The sequence below is a fragment of the Ruditapes philippinarum genome, unplaced genomic scaffold (assembly GCF_026571515.1).
Source record: "Ruditapes philippinarum isolate M1 unplaced genomic scaffold, ASM2657151v2 ctg22_1_1_1_1, whole genome shotgun sequence".
Classification (NCBI taxonomy): domain Eukaryota; kingdom Metazoa; phylum Mollusca; class Bivalvia; order Venerida; family Veneridae; genus Ruditapes; species Ruditapes philippinarum.
The window spans coordinates 345324-358331 of NW_026859666.1; the positions used below are offsets into that span (position 1 = coordinate 345324).

General features: G+C 31.6%; 1 long non-coding RNA gene across 2 annotated transcripts in view; it reads right to left on the reverse strand.

The window, feature by feature from the left end:
- Positions 1-13008, reverse strand: part of LOC132757431 (uncharacterized) — a 73766-nt gene that overhangs the window by 1404 nt on the left and 59354 nt on the right. For both annotated transcript variants that reach the window (XR_009629450.1, XR_009629451.1), the window contains one exon: positions 10076-10178. This is a non-coding gene — a long non-coding RNA (uncharacterized LOC132757431). The remainder of the gene's footprint in view (positions 1-10075; positions 10179-13008) is intronic.

A 13008-nucleotide genomic window follows, 5' to 3' on the forward strand; every position in this document is an offset into this window, starting at 1 on the left:
AATCAATTTCCATGAACACCTTAGTGGTTAAATTGAAGCGCTGCTCTCTTGAAATTAGAGAAACTAGAAAATTTCTATACAAAGGAAATGATAATTATTTTGTTATTTTCCAAATCAGCAAATTGACAAATTCATTGACTGTACAATTTGAGGCGATATATGTTATTACTGCCGGGGTAAAAACAAGACACAGAGACAGGTGGTTTTTACTTGCAGAGTTATGCACACCTACTCATACAGAAAGTCGTGCTCTTGCTGTCGGCAAAACATGCGAAAAAATTCGCAAAGTATGACAGTTTATCATTCCCTTCCAACTTACATTTGAAAATTAAAACTGAAGTTGACACACATACAATCATATAACATGCGTGTTCACATAACAAGATTATTCAAATATGTTGCAAACAAAAATTAACGCATTATTTTCGAAAATCAGCAAAACTGAAAACATCACAAATTTCAAGACGCCCAATGTTCACGTTTGAATAAAAATATTTCTAGTTTATGACTCATAATATTTTAAAACGTTTAGATATTTGAAGGGAAAAAAAAAATAAGCAAACAAATTCACTTGTTTCACACGCTCGGACATTGCAAAAAACAAAAAATTGCATATCTGAACTAATCGGGCGAGAAAACATTATTCAAGTGAAATGTTTTCTAAAAACAAAGGTACGAATCCTAACCATTAATTAGGTGATTGGCCATTCAGTTAATTGAATCATTAGCTCACTAATTGAAACCAATTTGTAACAGGATAACTATGATCTTTTACAAAAAAACACTTTTTAACATTGATTTTCTAAACAAGTGTTTCTATAAGCATGAATGAAAAGATTTGCTTAACATAATATATATCACTGTCTATTAGTTTCTGTTGATGAACTAAGATCTAAGATTAATTCAACAATGGACCCCATGCTTTAATTGTTACTTTCAAACTTCATTAAAATACTTGCTTTTGTTTCTTTCACAAATATATCTTAAGTACCAAAAGCGTTTATGGCCACCAGTAACAAAGGGGCAATTTTTCAGCAATTTTGATTCGAATCTCAACAAAGTGATATTTTCACTCCGATTTAGATCTAGTCGATTTTTTAGAAAGATTGACTTTTATTGCGTTTAGCATAAATGTGCATGATTACCATCATGCAATTATCTTGATTAGAAAATCGTCCTGATGTAACTGCATTTGTCAATGCTCACTGAACGTCTTTTCAATCAGAAATAATTAAGACGTACAGATAGGCAAGCACAAACTTGTTACTCATTTCTCATATAGTGACCTGAAATACAAAATTTTGTAATTTTCCAATTATTTCTAAAGAAAAACTGTAGTGTAGCTACTTTTCCAATAAAATTATTTTTTTCTTGTAATATGAAAAGCTTTCTTAATTGTTAATATTTCACTTAATTAACATATGGAGTTTGTTTTGTACCATTTTAAAAGTCACTAGATAATTTGTAAGTAAAATGTCAAAAAAATGGCCCCTCATTAATGAACATTAACTTATAACGTAAAAATCAGTAGTACTAATGTTTTCATCGTAAACTTGACATATTCAATCTTACAACCTATCATTTTAAATCTCCCCACCACTTCTTAATCTCTAAGTCAACTCAGTGAGTCGGAAAAATAACTTTTACCGTAACGATTTTAAAATTCTATGTTCATGCAAATCACCGATTGATGGCGAATTAATTTTGTATTATTTTGGACGCAAATCAAGATGATTATAGCAATATGGCATTTAAGATCAACTGATGGAGATTGATACAGAAATAATATCAGTTTCATTTTCGACACAAACGTATATTGAATCACCCAACAAATGTACCGTTACTTGGGATAGTGTTTCAGTGCACCTAACTGACAGCAAGTTACTCTAGTAATTTGCATGTTTTTATGGGGCCATATACGGCCACCCGTAAAAAGATCGCGAGCATTTTGTGGTCATTTTGTGGCTACTTTTACAGCGACTATTGCTCACCTGGATACTCTGAAGAAAAGAATTAACGAGGCCTGAAATGACTGGTCAAAATATATCTCCTGACATTTAGAATGATCATGTGTTTTTCTTTTATATATATAAATTTTTTGAGTCACATCATTACATTTTTTATAGTCCTAACTCAACTTCCTTCATCAGAATCTAGGTGACTCACAATAGACTCTTCAAATCAAACCTGCTCATAATTAATAAACATAAATTTCTATATGACAAAAATTACATAGGCTAAGAAATATACCAATGCCTGTAAATATTTGACATGACACGACGAAATACTAGAAATCTTTTACTCTTATTACCAGTATAGCTAAATTATGTAACTGATAATGTAATCTTTTACTTTGCAAGGAATTTCAGTTCCACCCAAATGCCTGCTGCCATTAAATGACATCTTACTAATATAACATTTTCAGCATGTCATGATTTAACGGAGATATATATATTCAGGCAAGAATTTGACAAAACCACAAAAGGCGAGGATTAGGCTATCTGGAAGCATCATTTATTCCAGCAATAAAATTGAAACTTTATTTTACTAGGTGTAAACCTATTTGTCAACTGCCTAATAAAATCAACTTACTACCCCCAAAAACATTGTTGCGTGATAAAGGGTAATTATAATGAAATCGTGAAAAAATTGCCCAATAATATCAGATTTTATATTAGATCGATTCTGAATTGAAACATAATGAGTGCAAATTCCTTCAAATTGCTGGTGAAGCTTGACTTGCGAGATTTTAACAATTGATTAGATGCTACAGTATTGTTATGTTTGTTGATTCGTTGATACAGGTCACATGTTTAACGTGTACCGATGAAAAGGAAAGGGCCTGTCACCGAGAAATCTAATCAAGGTGGTTTAGTAAGTTTGTTACAGATCACAAACTTTTAGATCATGGACATAGACTTGAGAGAAAAGATTTTTTTACAAAAGGTGACGAAAGGGGAAAGGACCACCGAGTTTCGACACCTGTCAACTTAAAAGATTTATCTCTAAAATACCTTTAACTGTATGAAAAGTAAATGTCATTTTTGTTTCAAAAGATGCTTGTTACAATATGAAACTAAACATGTATCACTATGAAACAAACTTGATAAAAACAATCGTATCTCAAATTCTATAAAGCACGATCCTGTCAAAAGTATTTTGACAATGAAAAATCAGTAACTTTCTTTCCCACAGTATATATTATTCTAAAAACAACTGACCATAAATGAACTTGTATAACAACAATAGAAACAAGGGTAGGGAAATATTATAATTATGACTTTACTTCACCACCCATACAAAACATTAAGCCGCGGTTGAAACCATGATGTTCATTTAACATTTGTCCAAGCATAAATTTCTGAAATCCGATCATGGCTTGGTGAAATATCTCATTAATTTTGGCTGATTTTTTCTTTAAGATAGCCTTGCACATGATAATTGTAACTGTGAAGTTACGAAGATGCGTCTTATTATTCTAGACTGGGACCTATTTTTACACGATCAAAGAATCGGCAATTAAGACATTGAAAATCACTTATGTCTTCCTCCAACTGACTGAATTGTAGCCTCTGAAAAAAGTTTAGCTGCAAGTTTAAGATTGTATCTGTATAAAAGGCAGAGGGCATTAAGTACAAACTTTAATTTGCTATTTAAATTGATTTTGAATTGGTTTTAATCACAAATGCTGAATCAAAACAATTTCAATTAGCTTATCGTGAATTAACTGAAGCAACAGTAATCTGTAAATTCATATCGTCCCGTTCAGACATATAACCTGAACAATACAAAATATTTCATCAAAAAAATCAGAAAGATATACCCCAAAAGGTATATCTTAATAGAAACTTAATGACAGAATGGAAATTCTTTTGACCAACATGCAATTGATTCTACAACAGAACATATTTATACTCCCTTCTTTGCCTAATTCCATCCAGGTCCTCAAAAGAACTTGCTTACAGAAATTTGAAAAAACAGTCTCAAAATGGAAGTATTTTATTGGATAAGTTAAAATTTGTATTCAAATTCAACCAATCAAATTATTGGATTTGGGACTGGTCCACAAGTCCTGCAATAGCACAGTTAATTTTCCCCCCAGTTTTCCAGCTCTTTATTATCTTTAATAACCGATATCAAACATAGATAAATTTGGAAAGCTTTTCTTATCATCTCTCTTCCATTGCAGTATTTTACATGAATTATAATAATTTAGATAATGTAAATATTTACAACATCTTGTTTTGAACACAGCAAGTATCTTGCACAGGTGCATCTTTTAAAGTCATAATGAAAAATTATACAATTTTATCTTAAAATCTTAATTACTATTCTGAATTAAATTAGTACGGAATACTAGACTATACATGGCTATTGGGTTACATTCATAAATCTTCCGAGGCGCACCTCCTGTTTTTGATGTAACAGGTGACAAATACTTGATAGGATTATTAATTCTTACCCTGGCACCCGGCTCAACTGCTGTTTTGTTCTTTCATGTTTAATGTAACAATGATTTAGCGCTGTTTTTTTTTGTTTGTTATTGTTTTAATTAACGACTGATTAAAAATGTACCCTAGTTATCTTCAGGTGCATTGGGGGACCCTTAATATTTCCCATACTATACATTGGGTTTTGGGTTTGGAACACTAATGGTAATGCCTTTACTTTCGAAGGAAGAGGTTAAGTGCCACATAGTGCCCCCTCTGGGCATTCCTTAAGGCACAAGTGGGCAACAGAGTAGAACCACCAACTTTCTGTAAACTAGCTTGATAGCTTCCTGATGTCACAGAGTCTAAAATCCCTGGCAGGATTCAATCCTGCAGCAGTGAGGGGCAAGGGATAGTAATAAATGACTTTAACCATTTGGCACAAACTTTACTTTGGGTAAAAAGGAGTCTAAAAAAATCCTTTCCTGTTTGAAGATTCTGAACATCTTCAACAACTTTTCCTTATCTATTCAAAGAAACATTCTGCTGAACGTAATTTTACAATAAAAAAAAATGTTGGGAGCATTTCAAATTTTACCAAACTGAGTTAAATTCAGATGTGCCGTCTCAAGTCCTGACTACATATTAGTAGCACAGACTGGTCACTCTAACCACAAATGACAATAGGGCATAATTATTAAATGCCTTTAAGTCAGCCAGCCAGTAAGGCTGATCAGAATCAATGAACACAATAGGATGGGCCATAAAATTTCTAAAAGTCGTACTGCAAACTGCTCATATTTTGTCCATTTAAATATCGGTTATTACTGTCATCAGTGGCCTGTTAAATTGTATCTATATTCAATATGTATCAAATTAATTCACGGTTCTGACGGCCAGGTGCGATACAACTTCACAGGGTAATGATCTATGTTATAGACTCGGTGAATAAGACAGACAACCTTATGAAAAAAATACGACTTCATTAAACATCAACTAGATAAATGACAGGTGCTTGTACATAAACAAATTTGTTGAGAATCGTCACAAGAAAATGTTAATTTGATCGGGCATTATGACTAATATCGTTGCATGAGTGTAAAATAGATTGCGGTGATAGAATTCTAATTATGCAAATTAAGCCGTTTTTTTTTTTTCTTTCCCATTTTTTGTTGTAATATCTATCTTGATGAAGTATCAATGCGGAGTTACAAATAATGCTAATTATATTAATTTCAGTATGAATCATGTAAGACATTGTGAATATCTCCAAACTTTCAGTCTTAATGATTAATTTATGTTGTAAAAATTTGCCTGCCACCAATATGTTTCAATTTCTGACAGATTTTGATGATTAAATTGTACTACCTACCATTGAAGTTGTGCTGATTCAAGGATATTTTTTACATGGATGTAGGAAAAGAAGAATTTTAAAAATGCATTCAAGTCCAAATGAAGTTACCAGTTGATTCTTCTTTTGTTAGAACAACACAACATTATGCATCTTTCTTGCAACGGTTTTGGTTACCTAAACATCTTTCTACTTTTCTTATAGTAAAAGACTTAATAAATTATCAAATATTTCTTTATGGATAACAAGTCTGGGAACTACAGCATTGTCACTATATAAAGAAGATATACTATCTTACATGACAAGATATTTTAACTTTCAAAATTGTTTAGACAATCAATCACAGAAAACCATATTTCTTTTTAAAGATTTAATATTAGAAGAAACTTATTTACAACCTACACTTGATCATTCAACCTGTAAATGTAAAAAGTCAGTAAAGGTATAAGTTAAAGCTGCATGCCTTCTGAAAGTGTAGATATATTTTGAAAAATATAACACATAGGCTTGAAGAACACAATCTAAGTACATTTGTAACAATTAGGATGTTTTCTTTTAGCACGGTTTTCCTACTGTGTTATTAGCAGAAAAAACAGACTAGTATTTTTGCAAAATTTGACACATACAGGTGATTTCTGTGAAAAACTAATGCTTAAGGTAAGCTTATTGCATTAAGTGTATACACAAGACTAACATTTTAATTATTAAATCTTCAGAAAAATTTCAGAAATATAATAAGAATCTGGAAGTGTGCTGCTGTATTGAAGGCAAACCTCTTTAAAATATTGTTGAAGAAGGCCATGTCCTTACTTGTGTAAAATGAGTAAGCCATATTTCTTAAGGTATTACTAAGCAGTTTGCCTCTTAAACATGTCTTAAACTTGATCAAAGGTTAATCAAATTTATTGACAAACTTTTATGAAACTTAATCCGATATGATTTTAAAAGATTTGTAACACTCAAAACAAAACAAACAGTTCCTGATGAAATGATCTTTAGCTGTATATGGCATTTGCGTGAGATATATTAAACATTACAATACCTAAATATTTTACTATAATTCTTTTTCGTTTATAGTAGTTCAATGTATAGATAACGATCGCAACAAAATAAACATCTGGGGAGCTGCCAAATGCTAATTAATAAATTTCTAATTAGTTTTAAACAATATATTTAAAATGTCAATCCCGATCAAAATTCTTTCAAAAGGTGAGTTGGTGAAGCCGCTATTGATGTTAAATGTTCTACGACCGCAATTTGATAAAATCAGTGTCGTTATTGAATAACCTAAAGCGACTGTAACCGTTTCTTTTGTTTTACGTCAATTGTACCTGTTAAGATTTATAAAACATATCAACATTAAGCTATTACAGATGCTTGATCAAATGAAATTTAGTTTGTTTACAGATTATGACCGTGATTACTCATCGTGGCAGAGTGATCGTTTTTCCACGAGGCGAAAAAACGCATCAATTAATCAATGTCATCAGTATTGATATCTTCGGAATTTAAACACGTTGAAAGATACAAATATTTTGACAAGTGTGAGTGAAAAGGCTGATTGACATGATCATCCTTTGAATTAACACATCTCACATAACTCGTGCATACCATTAGCACTGAAAATTGCTGTTTTTGCACAAATTTTTGCAATTTGACATTTTCTGCATTTTAATTTACCTCTAAATCAAACTTCCGATACATTTATTTCATCAGAACTATCAAAAAGAATTTAACGATATATTCTTATTTCTATTGTAACTGCATTCAATAAAAAAACCTATATACATTTCTCCTCTTTCCTTATGCTCCTACAAATTCTGATTACGAGACATTATTTCTGTGAAAACATTTTCAAAATATCTTTGGTCTATAACACAACCATACAAAGGATTATATAAAACCATTAAATAAAATTTTCATAGTTTGTCTTCAACCAAACAGCTGTGTTTTACACAAACAATCAAATTTACATATCTATTCTATCATTCATGGATGATGTATTTTTTTGTCCTTAGTAACACCTCTGATAGAAATTTATGACCGACAATGGCAGTTATTTTCATCTCTGGCCAGGCAGGCGATATTTTTCGGATCATGAAAGCACCATATGCAATATCGCATCTTGTACATAAAAGTTGTACTGAAGACTTAGATGTTAAGTCTTCAATTAGCAAAGTAATGCATCAAATGACATCCGCTTCAACACTCACAGAATGTCAGACATAAACACGAAATCTTCTATCTTCTAAACCACTAAGAGACGTTATCCTTTAGGCAAGATTTGCCCAACTTATGTTTACCTTTTACTTTGCCATACTCAATATTAATTCTTAGCCTGCTGAAAGCAACAGATTCTACCTATATGACCAGTGCAGACCAAGATAAGCAGACACATCCTTTGTCTGCAATCAGTCAATACATATTTTGAAATTTTCCCTAAAAATGATGTATAGTAACTGTTAGTTAGATCTATTTAAGATATTAAGCGTAGAATGGGTTAAGAATGCTGTTAAATCACAGATTTCTTGCATTGACAAAGAAACAAGCTGTGGGTGTCTTTCCAGCAACTTATTACTGATAGTTAAAGTTTTTGTCAACATTTGACCAAAAATACATATTAAGTAGTAAATATTTAAATTAGCCAGAATTAAAGACCAATGTTTGAAATTACATCATGTTCATAGACATATACATGTACATAAACTATATTTGAATATGAACCTGCGCTGCTCATTTTGCGACCAATTTTGAATATGGAATGCTGCATTGTTATTGACAGGAAGTAATTGAAATATACGTTAGTTGACAAGAAACTTTATTCTGATATTGCTCTACACTGGATGCGAAACAGACCCGCTATTACTGCCACTAGTGCTCAAAGGTCATGCATAAAACTTTTTGTCATTTAAACACTTCTTTGTAATGTTGGCAAAGTTTTAACAATTATAAAAGATGTGTCATCTTAACTGTAAATAATTGTTTCTTTTGTTTGTTTTGTTTACTTTTAACATGAAATCTGCATCTTTAATTGCTATATAGAAAACAAATGAATTGCTATGTACAGTAAAACCAGTGAAAAAGTTGTAAATTAAAATGCGTTGTTAATATGTTAATTAGAGTTTTTGAGCGGTTGGCGTTGTTGAACTTTATGGATGAGCTTGAACATTTAAAAGTTGTCGCTAATTAATATTCTCTTATATCAATGTCAAATGAGTAATTGGAAGATTTTGAGAAACCGTAGCTTTTAAACGAAATAAAAAAATTAGAGCACCGCAATCAAGGTTAGTCATAAGTTAATATAGTATGTGCATGATGTATGGAGGGTGGCGATTTAAGATATACAGTTTGATATATTAATTCTACTGTATGTTACCACAAGTGCCTGTTGAGCGAACAAGCGAAATACTTGCATTTTTTTAAATGGTTTCTATTTACGTTTAGAGGGTATCCAGCTGTGATAATCACATTATTTGTAAACAAGTAGACATACTGGTGGCAGCAGACGCTAAAAGGCTTATGTAGACAGAATAGTTTGGCTGCAGACAATCCACCAAGATGCATACACCTGCACTAGACCCTCTCTTGCATAACATGTGCAAATGAGGAAAGAAAATTAATTAAATATTAAATTGGAAGAAACAGGTGGTTATTACCATATTTCAGTCGTTTACTTTCAGTTGAATTTTTGTGCAATATCCAACCGTGAATTACAATGCATGTCAGAGAGCATTCCCTTACTCCGCAGGAGAGAATTATATCTCATTAAGAATAAATTACAAAGTAAGTGGAAAACATCATTTGTTGGGGCATTGTTTTTTACCCGCTGTTCCTTATCAGTTTAGAAGTCACGGTTCTATCAAAAATCGTCAGCTCCCGAAATTTTCTAAACAATATATTGAGACTGCTTTGATGCTGATAGGAGGCAAGTGTCACCGCAGTGCCGACGTCATAAGTGCATTTCCCAATGGAAAAGTGCAAATGTAGACAATATTATTATGAGTAATAGTGCAAAGACTTCTTGTTGATCCCACTTTATTCATGTTTATGTGTGTTTTGACATATTTATTTCATTCCTTAAATATTGTGCATTTAAAAAAAAATTTTTTTTTATGGTTTATGACCTCTGTATGTACTGTCAAATTGAGAGGGCGAGAAAAAAATCAAACACAAAAATCGGTTCAAATTACTCATATCCCAGTCAAATTAATTCGCACAAAAACCTGGTGAAACTGCTTCTCTCCGTGAGAATTTTAATTAATGTCATTTACTAATTGATTATCAATGCACATACCTCGTTCACTGTCAAAATGATGTATCTATATCAAGAAAGCCATCAGACGATGTGCGTGTGGCCTTAACAAAACATGTCAACGTTTCTCCCCGACTTCTGAAAGCTGAAATTATACAAAAAAATTGCAAAATATAAATATTATGTAATGCTAACACATAATTTTACTGATAAGGCACGAATTTACTTCAGTATCAATGTGATTAGATCTTTATCAATAACCTCGGAGAAATAAATCATGGCGTCGGGCGAAAAATTAACCCTTAACTTTTTCAACTATAGACATTCAGGGATTGGTCGACAATTTGTACATCTTTTTTATCTTTTCTCTGATTTTATATATTATATCCATATATCAAAATCCTCAACAAGCCCAGATATTAAAGGTTAGAGAAGTTTGTTGACAGACAAATGGTAAAATCATTTACAGGTAGTCATTTAATGTCTAGACATAGAAAACAAACTGTAAAAGATACCTGCCTTAGTAACATCTATCAAAAAGCCCCACAATATGATTTATTTTAACAACAGTAAAGAGATTAACCAGTTATCTGAATATTTAACAACAATAATAACTGACCCTATGTATAAAAGAACAGAACCACAATTTTTAAATTGAACTCTCTGAAACCGTAAATGGACAGTTCCAATTTTCAAAGTAACATAACAACAAAACCATTACAAATTCCATACAGAAATGCCTTAGAAATCTTGCTGATTCAATTCTAAGAATATCAAATACCCGGAATAACAAACAAACAAATCACTTGTTAACATTATTAGGAACATGTATGTATATCAGAAACATAGCATAGTACCAAATACCAACAAACATTCTAAGATACCTTTACAAAATTTTCAAGAATTCAATTTGGACATTGTGCATGAGATCAAATGTTTAGAACATTACAGCACTTGTTTTGCAATTAAAATATTTACCTTTTTTTTCATAATATGGAAATGTATTCACTTTCTTGTCAATACAAGAAATCTAGATCCTGTTTTTGAGCTAGTTTCAATCCCCCATAAATCTTACCCCTAACCTTACCTTTCGGCTGGGAATTTTCATTTTATAATTTCACAGACACAAAACTTTGATATCGTAATGGTTTTATAATATAAGACTCAAAAATAAAATGGCCTTTTTTTATCTTCATTTACTTTTCGTCCCTTGAAGTGCTCTCTGTTCTTTTTTTCTGCAGTCATTTTAACATTAAATGTAAAATATGAAAAATTTTTGTACCCTTTAAACACTGAAAATGCTGGAGTGAACATTAAAATTTAGAAAAACACGTGTAATCTCAAGAACTGGCCATCAATAAATGTTTCTGGAATAAATCAAAGTCGAGAGAGAGAAAGAATTTTAAACATTTTATTATTTTTCCATCCACAAAATAAGATAGGGGTGTTTATCATTAAGTGATGTCAAATGACATTTTTATATCTTTTAAATTTCAAACAAGTCTACAATGTTTTTAACAAATAGTAAATACTGTCTCCGTGAATCAAAATATATTTATCTTGTTTTGCTTGGTTTTCTGTCATGTACCTCCACAAAGAAATCAGGTCCAATGACATCTTCAGATCAGGCCGTATCGTCTTAACTCTCTGAACAAAAGCAACAAGTGTGATTTGCCTTTGCCACAAATATAGATCCAGGCTAGCCTAAACATATACTTAGGTTTTAGACTTATCATTTTTAGCATATTGGTATTGGAATTGATTGTAACAACATAATGGATTAGTCGAATTTCAAAGAAAAGCAAAAAGCAAGTCTTTCATTGCAAATGTAAAGAGTGTAAAAATGATGAAGTGTTTGATGACACTGCAAAGGCCCACCAAAGGTTAAATATAGAATATTTTTAATTTTCATCATTTTCACAAACAGGTAACCAAAAAGAAAATAGGTTGGCCTATTCCAGATGTATTAACTAACTGTAATATTATTATCATGCTTTGTAAACGGCAATATCTGCATTTTCTCAGACTGTTCCAACTTCATTTCTCATTTTGTAACTTGACTTTTTTTTTCTTTGAATTGCATGCACGAGATTTCTATCTACCTCATGCGAGAGAGCTCCAATTTCCACATTAAAGTATCTGATATAAACATTATCATAAGTTTTTGTTACATTTGCCTCAATGTGAAATTGGGCATGCTCAAACATATTCTCTAATACATTATACATTACACAAAAGCAAATAAAAATTTGATATATTTATTATTAAAATGCCTTACATTTCTTTTTAATTGAAGTTTTATGCAGTGCTTGAAGTACCAACCCCTCTTTATTCAGACAGTGCAAAAAAATTGCATATTAACTGTTGTAAATTGTTTTTGATCCTACAGAGAGAATAAATTTTTCCTAAAAAAAAAATAATAATAAAACAAGATTGCATTTGAGAAAAATGCTATGCCACCGCATGGTTCAAATTTCATAGCTGTACACCAAAGGACAAGAAAGTAGGTCACATCATCAAAATCTAGGTCACCTGATAACAAAGTTCAATTTTACAACTAAAACTGTGCACATGGTCAAAATGTCATTGCTGTACATCAAAGGACAAGAAAGTAGGTCACTGTCCCCTTGGGCAAGGCATAATTTTGACCCAAGGGTTTAATTCAAAACAATTTTGATACAGGTCCACCAAACAACATTTCAAGTCAAATATCTAAGCTATAGCTTTCTCCCATTCAGAAAACATTTGTTTTATTTTCTGTTTTTACTATGTGTACAAAATGAGAATCACTGCCCCCGGGCAGGGCCAATTTTGACACCAGGGGAAAATTTTGAACAACTTTGGTAGAGGACCTATAAATGATATTATATATCAAACATCAAAGCTCTATGCCTTGTACCTTCAGACAAAAATATTTTTTATTTTTTTAACTATATGTACATAATGAAAATCAATGACCCCCGGGGCGGAACCAA